At 51.5% G+C, this 13,773-nt stretch overlaps 1 long non-coding RNA gene across 1 annotated transcript; it reads right to left on the bottom strand.

Annotated features, from left to right (window-relative positions):
- Window positions 1-3,518: 3,518 nt before the first annotated feature.
- On the bottom strand, window positions 3,519-10,575 carry LOC108497734. Its single transcript, XR_001874950.1, has 3 exons — window positions 10,522-10,575; window positions 9,569-9,694; window positions 3,519-7,195 (listed from the first exon to the last, which is right to left on the bottom strand). It is a non-coding gene; the product is annotated as an uncharacterized LOC108497734 (long non-coding RNA).
- Between the last annotated feature and the right edge of the window lie 3,198 nt (window positions 10,576-13,773).

Here is a 13,773-nt window from a genome sequence, read left to right as displayed (position 1 = left end):
CACTACCTCAGAGAGACAGGGCCGCCACCAAACACAGGAGCCAAATTAGGCACCAAGGGAGAAGAGGATTCCTCCCTGGACCCTGCAGAGGAGAGCAGACACCCTGAAGCGAGGGATTAACATAAACCAAAGACAGCACAAACAAAGATCAATCCAGTCTCGCTTCAACACATCAGATACACAAGGACTCTCCCCTCTGGAAAGCCTCTGAGTGAATAATCCTTCCCATGAATATTGAGAGCTATCTTGAAACAGTGGCTGTCCCTTCCCACCCACCAGCCCTTTTGAGGGCCACTCCGGAAGGATCTCTTTCAAGCCTCAGAAATTGCTTCTAAAACCCCATCTAAATTTATTTATGACCAGCTTACCACACAGGGATACATCTCTCCCAACCAGAGTCCTCACAAAAGCCAGCACATTAACAACTGGATGTCTTTTAAACCCTACCAGAGGTAACACTTAATCCCACTTACTATAGAAAGTCTGGGCTGGAGCCAAATGATTTACCCTGTCCTGAGGGGGGAACCTTTAATAGGATCCCCAGCCCTTTCCTTCCTCTTGGGAGGAGCAGAGAGAGGGACTGACAACACCTCAAAGCCTACTCCAATGCCCAAAAAACATGTATTTATAGACTTTGTGGCTGAAAAACGGCATCAATTTTTATTTCACCTCTGCAAAGGCTATTCTGGGTTTGTCTGCCATGGAGACCAAGCCAGCGGAACCTGTCCCTTCCCCTGTGCAGAGGTGGATACCAAGCAAGGAGGAACAAACCCATCCAGCCACCTGGGGTGGGAGGAGGTCCCTGCTGCCTGTAAGAAGACATGACTGTCTTTCCAGCCCGTGCTGCAGGAGCTGAGGACGTTCTTCAAACTCCTCCCTGATCTCTAAGCAATTCCTACCTCCCATTTCACCCCAGAAAGGACCATTAAACTTCTGAGGCCTTTTGGAAGCCTAAATAAAGAGTCAGACACTATCAAGAGATTTGCAGCGGCAGAGGGAAACACTATTCATCTCCAGGAATAGATGCTGAGGGGATGGAAAACCAATGTCAAGCCTCTGGGACCTCCTGGATATACATGGAGTGCCAGTGTGGCCGGGGACCTGGCCTCCAGAAGAACACTGTAGCACACCTGGACCATCTTTCATAAGGACAGAGGAATTCAGAGGGTCCTTCCACCCCAGTAAAAGTTTGGGATTTAGATGCTCAGTGATAGGGTTGAAACAATTTCCTTGATCTTTTATTACCCTGGTAAATAATTTATTGGGACAGGCATTTTAAAAAAATCCCATAAAAGACCCATAAAACATATTTATCACACAAAAAAGAAAGCCTGCTCCTTGGCTGCAACCAACAAGCTGAAAACTTGTTTGTATACTTCGCTGCACATAAACTAACCAATGCCTTGTGACAGCTTTAAGCTTTTTAACAGCTCTCTCCCTGTTGCTTTTTATTTCCATTTTTCTCTCTCTAACTTCAGAAGGTAAAAAAAGAACCCACCACAACAGCAGAGGCTTCTGCATTTGGACAGATATTGACAATCAGGAACTGCACCCCCCTCCCCCCTGTTTTCCTGACGCCTGGGAACTTTAAAAAATGATGCTTCTTTTGGCTGAAAAACAACAACTCAGAGCTGTAGTTATTTGTAGCACGTTGGGACATGGGGGTTGGCAGCTGTACAGGCATCGAGTACCTCTTTGTGCCTCGGTTTCCTCCCTGAGATCAGGAGCACCCACATCGTGCTTCTGTCATCTTTTACTGGCAGAGGGCAGGGTCCTTTTTCTTGGTCCAAGCCTTCAGTAAATGGGGAATCCAAAGAAAGGGCTGGGGAATGCTTTCCCACCCAAAACATGCGCAAGCCACAGGCACCAAAGCTTTTTGGCATTCCCTTGGACACCAGAGGTTCCAGTCTGATGAAGCCTGGCCAGCAGGATGAGAGCTCAGCCTGCTGCCAAAGTACAAAACCAGAACCCAAACCACATTTACTGCTGCAGGCAGGATTCCTGGTGCCAGGCAGTCACACAGATCCAAAGGCAGCCCTTCCACATCCCCTGCACTGTGCCCACAAACCCAGACCTCATCGGGGACAGCTTTGCCCAGAGAAATGCCAACAAACACAGGTGGCCTGGCACGGGCCAACTGACCTGGGGATGGGCTGAGGTGGGCTTCTTCTCTTCCCAGGAGCAAGGGGAGGTGTGGGAGCAGCAGTGAGGCTGGATCAGGTTGGATCAAGCCTGGAGATCCCCTGCACAATCTTCTGAGCACTAGGAGGAGGGAGAGCACAGCCCTCCCACGCTGGGTCAGCAGAGCTGGCCATCAGGGCTGCCAAGGCACACAGACACCCAGGCGTGCACAGAGCCTGCTCCAGATGGCATCTGGCAGAGGGAGCCAGGAGCAGTCTGGGTCACAGTGCTCCCAGGCACCTCCATAAACTCTCATCCCAATCCTGGTTCCAACACTGCAGTGATGTAATCCCATTAAATGCCTTTCCAGGACTCAGTCAATGCTCCAGCTGTGCTCCCCCCCTCCCTCAGCTTCCCCTCTGCCTTCCCAAAGCCCACACCAGGCACTTGAGCTACAGCTGCTTTCATACCTGTGTGAGCCAAAACACTCCTGTCCACAGTGGCTGGTTCTCCATACGGCTGCTCTCTGCCTCCTTCACATTTTCCTCAGGGAGATCAGAAGTTCAGAGCAACTCTGAGCCACCAGAGTGGCCATGTGATGAAGAACAAGCTATGAGAAGAAGGTCAGTGGTCAAAGTAAGCTGGGGCTGGGCTCTCTGCATGCTGGGCATCACTTCTGTCCAGCTCCAGTGTAAACCAGTCTCCCAAGCAGGTTAAAGCCCAGCAGAGCATCAGGTCTTCTGTGCTCGTGGAGGCTGGGAAGGGCAGTGTGGATGCAGGGGACAGAGAGAGTCTTTTCTATCAGATCCCAAGTGTGGTCACTTCCCTCCCACACTTCACCCCCTTCCTGACATCTCCCCCCTCCCCAGTCCTGTACCCACCTTCCCTTAATGCCAGCAAGGCCACTGGTCTGGACAACCCCTGTGCCCACCCTCCCACACCGCTCAGCACAGGTTCCAGCAGGGCACACCATCCTGGGTGGAGGCCAGCAAGGATCTATCACCCACAGCAGCACAGCATGGCCACCAGGCTTCTCTCCTTCTCCTCATGGGAGCTTCACCATTACCATCAGTGGAAGGAAGCAAAATGGACACCGTGAGCTGCAGTACAGATTAGACCTCTCCAAGTCTTCCTGGGATGGAGATACAGCTGTGGACCTGAAAGGGTCCTTCTGGCCAGGGAATAGCCCATGGAACAGCCTCTTCTGGGACTCCAGGCTCAACCTTGGGGCCTTTCCCCCCTTCACCAAGTCCCACAGCTCCTTTGGCTGCTGCTTCTGAACTGATGAGCACATTAGCAGTAAAGACCATTTGCAGATTTAAAAGTCAAACCCTGCCACAGGAAATTAAAAGATAATGCAAGGAATTATTTAAAAAAATTAATCTTTATTACTCTCCACTCCCAAGCTGCTAATAAAAAAAATGTGTTCCTTGTGCAGTCTCTATAAAAACAGGTTATAAAGCAGAGGAAGAGAGAAAGGCAGATGCTTTAAAAAGACATCTTTCATCCCTCTGCCCTGTGTGCCGTAACCATCCATCTGCACCTGTGTGTCAGCTCACAGCAGTTCCCAACCCAACCAGCCCTGGGCAAAAACCCTGCAAGGTAATTATTCCCCATTTCCATCTGGTCCCCCTTGTCCTCCTTGTTTTACATCTCCAGGAGATCAGCAATCCCAGGTCCAGAGAGCAGCCTAGAAGGTGGTTTAATGGCACACCTTCCTCGCTCCAGGTATCTCCGAGCCCTGTATAAACCAGGATGAATTACAGCTCATTAGGGAAAGGGCAGGCACTTGGGAAGTAAACAACACAGCTATTACAGATGCCAGCAATAGCTCCACAACACTGGAGCAGGGCTGATACATGCAGGAAACCATGCCTGAGACAGAGGTCAAGGATGCTCTGCAGCTCTCAGAAGCCAGTGAAAAGGCTGAGAGGGAGGTGGCAATTGCAAGAGTTTCTTCAGAAGATGCTCCTCTCTAGGGCTGTGCTCAAGAAAGAAGCTCAGTCCTTGGTTTTCTAGCTAGTGCTTGAGCCCATGAAGCCAGAAACAGGGCTGGAAAACCACTTTTGTGTCATGACATTCAGCCAGGTTTTGGTAGGTCTGAGAGCCACCACAGCTGAGCAAGAGCACATGAGACAGATGAAGTAGCAAGAGGCACCGAACCCACCAGCTGTGTCCACGCTCCAGCAGAAGGAACAGCCACAAGCACAAACCCACATCCCTCTGGCCAGCCTAGAAGTGCCTGGCCTTGGCCTGACCAGGAGGAGCCCCATCACCAGTGCTCCTGCCAAACTGGTGCCCCTGGGTCTGGCAGAAACACCTGGCCAGGCCAGGAAGGAGCAGAGAGGACTTCACAGAAGGAGAAACAAGGGACCAGAAGCTGCTGCATCGCACCACCAGCCCAGCATGAATGATGATCCCTTTAGGTGCTCCACGCCCAGAGCTGGGGAGAAGAAGCCAGTCCCAGCACCAGCAATCCCCAGAACATGCCCTGATGGCCTCAGGGAAGCTGCGAAGTCCAACCTCTTCGACCCCGGATGAGCAGTACAGGCACTAAAACCACACTCACCCCTCCCCCTCGCAGCACACAGCAGGTTTACTGGGACAGGCAGCTCCACACCTTCTCCTCATCGGGGATTAAAGGAGTATTTGGCCTTTCCTGACTCCAGGAGGGGGAGACACATCTGGAAATGAAGCACCGGCGAGGAACAGGTGCTAGGGGTGGAGGAAGGAGAAAGGCAGAAACACAAGCAGGCTCAAACAGGAAGAACCCTCCTGTGAGGGAAATGTGCCGGCAGCGCTGCTGTCCAGGACACCTGCGGTCCCCAGCGGAGACAGGAGCAAAGGGGGACCTGCCATACAGAGAGGCAGGAGGTGGCTTTTGAAGAGAGGTTGACTATGATCGATGATGCTGTGCTGTGTTCTCACTGATGTAGAAAATTAGAGAGAGATGGCTTCAGATCCAGGCCCATCCGAAACACTTGTGTCCATCTCCTGAACACAGCTCCTCTCCTGGGAGCTCTGCCTCTGGCTTGTAAGCTCATTATTCAAAGTGCTGAACTGGGAAAAGCAATGCTATTTTATTCTTACTTTTTTCCCCCCACAACTACTTTGATTGTATTATTCTCGAGAACACATAACGTGCTGATTCCCTTGCTCAGCTACTTGAGGGAAAGTTTGTTTGAGCCTCCTTGACTAGGAAAAAGTAGCCCTTCACTTTTTTGTTTCTCTCTTCGAACAAGGCAGGGAAGAGTCTCTAGAAAAGGTAGGAGCTGGTTTTTTTCAGATGGAAATAGCTTCTTAAACAACAGTGAGTCATGCTCCACACCGGGATGGATCTGATAGCTGGTAACCACAGTGAGCAGTGCTGTTCTGCTAATGGAGCCTTGTGCTATTGTCCTCCTGGCAGGATAGTCCCTTCTTGCCTTACTCCCCCCTTTGCCATTTAACCAGTTCCTGGTTTATTGTGGCTGCTTTTGTCCCTCCACTGCATCTCTGCTAGATGACAGAAGAGTTTTAAAATGGTCTTTAAGTGGTTTAAAAAAAAAATCCTTGTATGCTTCCCTATGAAATGATGAAGCCAGTGGTCTAGATCACCACAGACAGGCTGCTGGGTCTTCAGGAGGTGTGTCACACCAAGATCAGGACACTACTGGGCCCTTGCCTTCAAACATCGCTGTCCTCAGTAGCAGGCAACCAGTTTCTTCCCAGCCAGGCACAGCTTGCACCCCTTTAGTCCCAAGGTTTCCAAGCTGGTCTAGGAATGGTAGAGAAACCTCTCTGACTGTTGCCCAAAGAATTCCAAACAGGCCCTACAGTCCTACTGTAGCCAATCACCTTCTACACACACCCCAGAAGCTCCCAGGCACCTCACCAATCCAGGGAGCAGCACAGGCTCTTCCACTTGTCTAGAGGAGACTGATGAAGAGGCTGGATGTAGGAACGCTCACCTCTGGAAAGGGCAGGGAAATAGTTCATTTTCCTTCACAACTCCAAACTCAGCCCCTGGTTTCTCCTGACAGGTCTCCAGCTTGGGGCAGCTGGGTTTGCTTCCATGGCAAAAGGACAGGTTTCTTTTTTAGCTCTTGGGTATCTCAAGGGTGGATTCAAAATTTCCCTGCTTTGAAGCCTGCCACCAAACACGGATGTCCAGGCTCCTGAACTGGGAAGCTCCTCCCAAAAAGACAGCAGCTAAACCCAACCCTGCTTGGCTCCTTTGTTGAAAGGACATTGGTGCCACCAGCTGCAGCCCTGCCAGCGCTCTGAGCATCCCTTGGGTCACAACACACGAGGCCTGGCAACAAGCAGCTAAGACCAAACTCAAGCCAAAGCCTGAAGCACTCAGGAAATCCCTAGAGGAAGGACAACTTGGAACAAAGCATCCTCTCCCTTCCTCCCACGTCCACCAGAGACTGAACCCAGCTCGTGTTACCAATTTGCCCAGTGGTGGTTAATCATCTGCCCTCTGAAAATCCCTTCTGGGGGTGCAGAACAAATCCGCACACATCTCCCCTTCTCCATCTGCTAATGGCTTCCCTCCACCCAGGCTGAGCCTCCCCCAGCCTGAGCTAATGGTAGGAAATTAGCATTAGAATGATAGTTCGCTATTAGCAGTGCCTCAGCTCCCCTCTACGCTCCGGGAACAGCAAATGACAGGCTCCGATTTCCCCGCTGCGATGCAGGGGAGAGAGAACAACGGCAGCCAGAAGCGCTGAAGATACTCAAGGAAAGTTTTAGGCTCATCTTTCCCAGCCCAGCAGCCCTTTCCCTTCGCCATCCCCGTCGTGCTCATCCACCGCACAGGCAATGCTACAAACAGATGGCACCTGGGCAGGAAAGCAGACAAATTGGCTCCCACCTGCAGGAGCACTAAGAGCTTTCAAAGCAGACGAGCACTCGCTCGCCAAGAGCCCCGCGGTGTGGAGATGCCGGAGGAATCTGCCGTCGCTCTCCTCCCTCCCTCCTCGCTGCTCCACGGCTCTGGCTCCATCCTCGCCCGGTTGCAGGCAGGCAGCTGGCTCCTCCCGGGAGCTGGTGGCAGGAGGGGACGGTCGCTGTGTCCCGAATCAGGCACCTGGAAGAGGCAATTCAAGCTGAGCATCAACAGAGCGATGCTTTTGTGTCAGCACAACTCTCTGGTATGGAGGGCTCACGGATAGCCTGGAGCGAGAGGGTTTTCTTGGGTCCCCACTGAACATCCATCTGCTTGTCAAAAAAACCAGCTCAGCTCAAGCTGCCTGCTCTCTCTTCCTGCCAAAGAGGGGATCTGCCCACCCAGAAAGTTCCCCTCCTTGACCAGATAGCTGTGGCAAGAGCATGGAGACACTCATTTCATTTTCTGCCTGCCTGCTCCTCTGAGCCCACCTGGCTGAAAGCTTCTCTGCACATCAAGGCCAGGGAAGCAGCTCATGTACCTCACTGCAGAAAGCCAAGAGGCAGGAAAAGAGCTCAGCAAATTCATGGCTGTCAGGGCAGGCTGTCATCTCTCTTTGGGTACCTGAGCGACCCTGCAGAGTTCCACAACTCAGAGATGGTGAATTCCTCCTTGCAGAGCCCCAGAGCTCTGGTCACCTGCAGCAGGGGAAGGCTGAGACATGCAGGAGCACTTGGGTGCTTTCAGTGCATCTTACATGGAGTCACGCTCAACACCTCTGAAAAACTCCAATCAAAATGACATTTTAAGCCCCCTGGGTAAGGTCAAAGCAGTGACCAGTGACAGGACTCAAGGGAACAGCATGAAGCTCTGTCAGGGCAGGTTTAGGTTGGATATTAGGAAAAGGTTCTTCACTCAGAGGGTGGTCGTGCACTGAACAGGCCCCCCAGAGTAGAGGTCACAGCTCCAAGCCCAACAGAGTTCAAAAAGTGTTTGGACAACACTCTCAGGGACACGGTGGAATTGCTGAGGTGTCCTGTGCAGGTCTAAGAGTTGGACTTAATGATCCTCGTGAGTCCCTTCCAACTCAGGATATCCAATGATTATATGAAACCATCCCCTCCCCTCTACCTGGATCAGCAAGAAAAGGCAAGTGCCCTCCAGCCCCAGCCTGCCAGCTGCCTTGTAATAGAGGCCTAGGAGGTGGAATGCAAAAGGGAGAGGAAAAAGGATGGTAGTAAAAAGCAGGATAAAACAGTTTCCCCCTTCTCCAGCACTGCCATCAGCAGCTGAGACGTGGGAGCGAGGAGAGGGCTCGTCTGATGATGGATGGCAGAGAACTGATCCTTGGTAAAGGCAGAACAGGAGCAGAAGGAAGCACTGCTCCCAAAGGCGATTCTCACACCTCCTCGGGATAAGAAAAACAACCATCAGAGGCAGCAGGAGCTCTTCTCCCTGCACGTTTGGAATTCATCTCCAGCCTGTCAGGGGGGCCACGGTCCAACCGCGCATTTGTATATTCACTGAGCCATACCCCCGGCTCGGCACACTCCTGACAGATGCAGATGGGAAAGCCATTTTTCATAAGGTGAGGAGAAAAGGGAAAAAAAAGTAAAAATAACAAAGAAAGGCTCGGGCACCAGCTGGAAAAGACACAACAGGTTCAGGGCTAAGAGAGAACCAGGGTCAGATTAAACTCTTGGATCTTTAAGGGCACTAAGAGGCTGGTCCCCTGCCTGTTTTCTAGTGTGGCCTGGCAGCAGCAGCAACAACCTTCATCCTCTCCTCCATAACTAGCTAGAAAATGGAAGCCGGACCCAGAACAACACTAAGCTTTGCTGAACCGGCCCTTGGGGACAGAAGCTGGCAGAGGGGTTGCCGGAGAGGGTGGGCACAGGCACACTCCTGCAAGATCAGCTGCTGTTCAGAGGAGGTGAGAGACAGCCTGTGGGGAACATTACCCTTTAACATGTGTAAGTCTGCCCCTCAGACTCTGACCTAGCTCAGACCTGGCCCCTGAAGAGCACAAATGGTCTCTGAAGGGACATCCCTGGCAAAGCTGACGATGATATAAGTGTGCCAGCATGGCAGAGGAGCACTCTGAGCAGTGCTGCCATGATGGCAAACATGGCAGCTTCCAATGGCCCCAATTTCTCTCAGACAGTGACAAGGGGTTTCCCTTTGTCCTGGGTCACCACGCAGCCAAGAGGCATCAGTGACACAGAGCTGCTTACCAAGACAGCAGGAAAAGCGAAGCTCAGCACAGAATGTGTTGTCCCCTGAGCAGCATGTGTGCATGGCCCACTCGGCACAGGGAGCCAGAGGTCCTTGACATAAGCCAAGGGGAAGGGAAAGGAAGAATTACCCTCACGGAGGGAAAGATTTCACCTCTGCCAGTGACATTCTGCTGTTGTCACTGCCAGGCATAACATCACCCTCTTGATGTGAAATCTAAGTTGACAGTGATACAGGAAAGGAGCTGAGAGGGCAGCAAACTCTGTCCAGCCCTCTCTGTAACCCCAAATCTCCCCTGGCTTCCAGCCTCTGCACAGAGCAGAGCCACTACCTCATTACCAGGTTACTAAGAAAGTAGATCTTCCTTTTCCAGAGCCATAGAATAATATTTTCTTGCAGTTATCCATCATTCTTGGCAACTCCAGGGAGGATTTCATTTGGGTCTCCGTTATATCCTCATTGTTTCTGAAATGAGAAACATAAGGGCAGACACCTCCTTTGCAAAACAACACATGCAGCTGTAAGTCACCAAAGCTTGAGGAGCTTCTGGTGCCAAAGTCCATGTGTCTTCAAACTGACTGGAGGTGTATGGAGCCTGTGGCATTTCTAGATGATATTCCTTCTCTCTGTCCCAAGAAAAGGCAAGCACAGGGCTGGGCAGCAAGGCTTGGAGAAGGTTACAGCCGAGACCTGGCAGAAATGTCATCCAGCAACACATTTCAAGAAAGATTCATTCCCAAGCAGCCTGGCTCCATAATAAAAGTGTCAGAGCAGCTGACTTGCCTCCCCCCAATCTCATTGCCTCCAGATTTATCCTGTCTCAGGTCTCTCTCCCTCCATAAGCCAGCACGTGCCTTTCCTTTCAATAGGCTGGCACTGAAACTCAGCCAGCTGAGATTGTAGGAGAAAAGGGAATACAAGCCAGGTGAAGGCATTGTGGGGGAAAAAGTGCTCAGGAGCCAGGTTTTCCTCTCATTTTGGCTGCACTCAGTTCTGAAACGGAGAAGGGTGATATGAGAAGTACCTTAATGTGAGAATGCTCCAAAACCAGAAGCCACATCTGATTTGGCGTTCCAACCCAATTCCCTGGCTGCCAGGCTGTGCCGCCTCCCTCTCAGGAAGCTTAAATCCCATTCCTGATAAAACCCATCCCAGAAGGCGTGAATATCTCTGAGCCTTCACCCTCCCAGCCAGGGAGTCCCTTCTCAGAGGGCTGTGCACACAGTGGGCACACAGGAAGAGGAGAGATGAAGCTCCCTGGGAGTCTCTCAGAAAACTGAGAACCTGCTTACCTTCACCACGGAGATGTGCTGTTAATGCAGCACCATAGGCAGCCCCCGAGAGAGAACGGTCTGCAGGGAGTTAAAAACAAAAAAAAAAAAAAAAAAAAAAAAAAAAAAAAAAAAAAAAAAAAAAATAATTTTTTAAAAAAAAAAAAAAAAAAAAAAAAAAAAAAAAAAAAGAGAGAGAGATATTAATGGTCCTTTACAAACAGCTAAAAATACTCAGAACAGCCAGAGTTTCTGTTGGATTTTTTTTTGTTGTTTCTTTTCTCCCCCCACCTCCCGCCCAAAGGAATGTGCCACACAAATTAAAACGATTTCCCTCCAACCTGCAAGACAGGACCAGGCAAGGCATCCTTCAGCTGTGAGTGAAAGAGATGGAGCCTGCCTTTGTCAGGAGCACGCCAGCCCCAGGGAGGTGAGGTGGTGGGGGACGGCAGATGTGGCTGCAGGGATCCTGCTGGCTAATTCCCAGTAACCAGGACAGACAGGTCTGTGCCAGGCATCCAGCTGGGGTCCAGGGGGTGTTTCTTCAACACAAAGGAGACATCAATAGCAAAAGTGAACCCTGGGTACCTCAACTGCTCTGGGGGGATGCAAAATAAGAGCAAATGCCTGCAACAGCAGACTGTGGAACAGCTTTCCACAGCTTTCCATGGAGCAGAGAAAGCCTCCACTACCACTAAGGCAGTCCTGTTAAAATTGCAAAACGTGTTGCAGGAGGCAGAGACCATGATATCTCCTGGATCTATGGACCTTATCCCCCAAGGACATAATTTTCTGGCCCATGCCAGGGTATCCATTCTGGTATATGGCCCAGCACCCATTTTTCCCTTTTAACTGAGAGCCACTTTGCTTCCAGCAGTGAGCGCTCACAGGCAGGGAAAAAACCCCAAAACAAACCCACCCCCACCAGGCTCTAAAAGCACTGCTTTGCTGTGTCACAGCTGTTCCTCACATCTGGATGCAGACAGCACTTAAAGACTTGCAGCTGGCACCAGCTCCTCCATTAGCATCTCCCTGTCCTGTTAAGGCCAGGCAGGCGAGAGGTCTGGCAGCTGAGGTGAAGGGCCACTCCATCTCCGTCAGCTTCTCCTCCACTAATGAAAATGTTTCTCCAGCGTGTCCTCGGGAAGGTTTCCTTCAGCTCTGGCCCCCCTGTGATTGAAGGCTAATCTCTGTTACTCTTGGCTGAATGGCAGCCCATGAGGAAGGTGATGTATTGTATTTCCCTTCGACTCGACACTTAGCGGTGCTGGGCAAAAAGAAGAAAAAGCACCACATGTTTTGAAATTGTAAGTGAACTCCTCCCAAAATGCTGAGAGAGGTCAGGGCAGAAACAGGGGCCTCACAGACTGGGACTAGAGTGCACCCCTATAAATCCAACCCCATTTTGAAGGACCATTTGTTGTGCCAGCATCCTCCCTCCCAGAGCCAGTCCAGCTGATGGCAGTGGCCACAGGTGGCAACATGTCCTGCCTCTACCCTATGGGACAAGACTGGCCTCCAGTGAGCTCCCCAGCATCAGTCTGGTCAGCACAGGGGCCTGGGAGAGAGGCCAGGGTCTGGAGTGCAAATGGTTTGGGAGGAGAGCGTGAGGGCTCAGCACTCACAGGTTCCTCTGGCTGGCTCTAAACCAGTCACTGAAGCCTCAGAATGTAAAGTTTTCCAATCTGTGGTGTTAGCTTCCTTTTAAAATGCTTGGAGACCTCCTGATAAAAAAATGGAGAGAAAAAATTAGGGTTAAAATCCTCTTGCTGGTGTGCTGCTCACTCTCAAGGAGATACCCACCTCCAAGACACACTTTCTCCTCTGCTCCACAGCTCTGCAGACACACTCCAGATCTTCCCCACCAACTGCTGCTTCCCTGCTGTTGCTGCCCTCACTGGAACAACCCAATTACACATCACAGCCCTCTTCATCTGCAAAGCTTTGCAGCTCTTCTTCTTTTTTTTTTGCCCCTACAAAACACCACCAGCATTTGTTGAGGACACACAAACACAACACAGACTCTCCTGTTTGCTTTCTCTTCTTACCATGGACCACACAAAACGCATCCTCCAACAGCCAAACCTGGAGGAGGATAAGAAGGAGAAATTAAGAAAACAAACAGGAAGAACAAAAGGAAAAAACTTCCAATTACTGGCAATTAGTTCTACTTGATGCTCACCCACTGTGCCCCGTGCCCCAGACACAAATCACTCTGGCAGGTGGGCATGCAGGGTGGCACAGCACGTACCTGCACATGCAGCACACAAGGTGAGCACACAAGATGTTTGGTGAAGGTATTCCAACCTATTTGTTCACCCCCTTGGGCACAAACGGCTCCAGCCTTTTTGAGGGTCTCCTATAGCCCAGCTAAATCCGGGATGGTGCTTTGCTCTGCTCCCACGAGCTGTAGCCCAAGCCCTGGGGCAGAGCCAAAGGCATTTGCCTGGAGCAGAAGTCCAGATCACCTGAGGGATGTCCATCCTCATTTCCAGACCCACCTGCCCAGGTTTTCAGGCTGGTTTCTCTTCCCAGGAGGGATGCCAGCTACAGAGAGCCCCACGGGCTGCCTGCTGACGCAGCTGCAGACGGCGCAGCTCCGACAGAGACGCCTTCCCCTCCACGGGAGGACACGCTCTGCTCCCAGCCAGGGGGAAGGCGGAGGCACCCAGCACGCTGCCGCAGTGGAGGAGGCACTCAGCCAGCCACTAATGCTTCCTACTGTCTCGGAGCAAAGGGATGAATTAGCTTTTATTAGCTTTTACCAAGAGCACATCACTCCTGCCCTTTCCTCCTCGCACAAGGCTCACGCACGGGCTCAGCTGTGCTGCAAGTGAAGCAGAACCAACTCACCTCTGTGCCGGCGGCCCCAAACTCCTCCTGGGTCTTGTATAAATCTTATAAATCCTACATCTCAGACAAGCTGGGAGTTAGGATCGAGCAATGCTCCTAAGGGTGCTGCAGGTGCTGCCCAGAAGTACTTTAAAAAAACACGGATGCTTGGCTTTGACATCCAGATCTCTCAGGTGGCACCAAGCATGGCACGAAGGAGGGCATGGGCTCCACACCAGCAAAGCCACAGCACTGTCCTCACTGCTGACACCCAAATTCAGGGCTGCTGTTTGGGGGGGATGGTCTGTGGTTTTCTGTGCCCCTGACTCCCAGCACCCAGCCAGCAGCACGGCTGAGGGATGGTGCTGCTCCAGAGAACTCTCTCCAGAGGCGCTCTGGGGCTTGTTAGCGGGGTGATAAAGGGGATGAATGGCCTCAGAG

The sequence above is a fragment of the Lepidothrix coronata genome, unplaced genomic scaffold (assembly GCF_001604755.1).
Source record: "Lepidothrix coronata isolate B3197 unplaced genomic scaffold, Lepidothrix_coronata-1.0 Scaffold52, whole genome shotgun sequence".
Lineage (NCBI taxonomy): Eukaryota > Metazoa > Chordata > Aves > Passeriformes > Pipridae > Lepidothrix > Lepidothrix coronata.
This window is presented reverse-complemented; position numbering and strand designations above follow the sequence as displayed.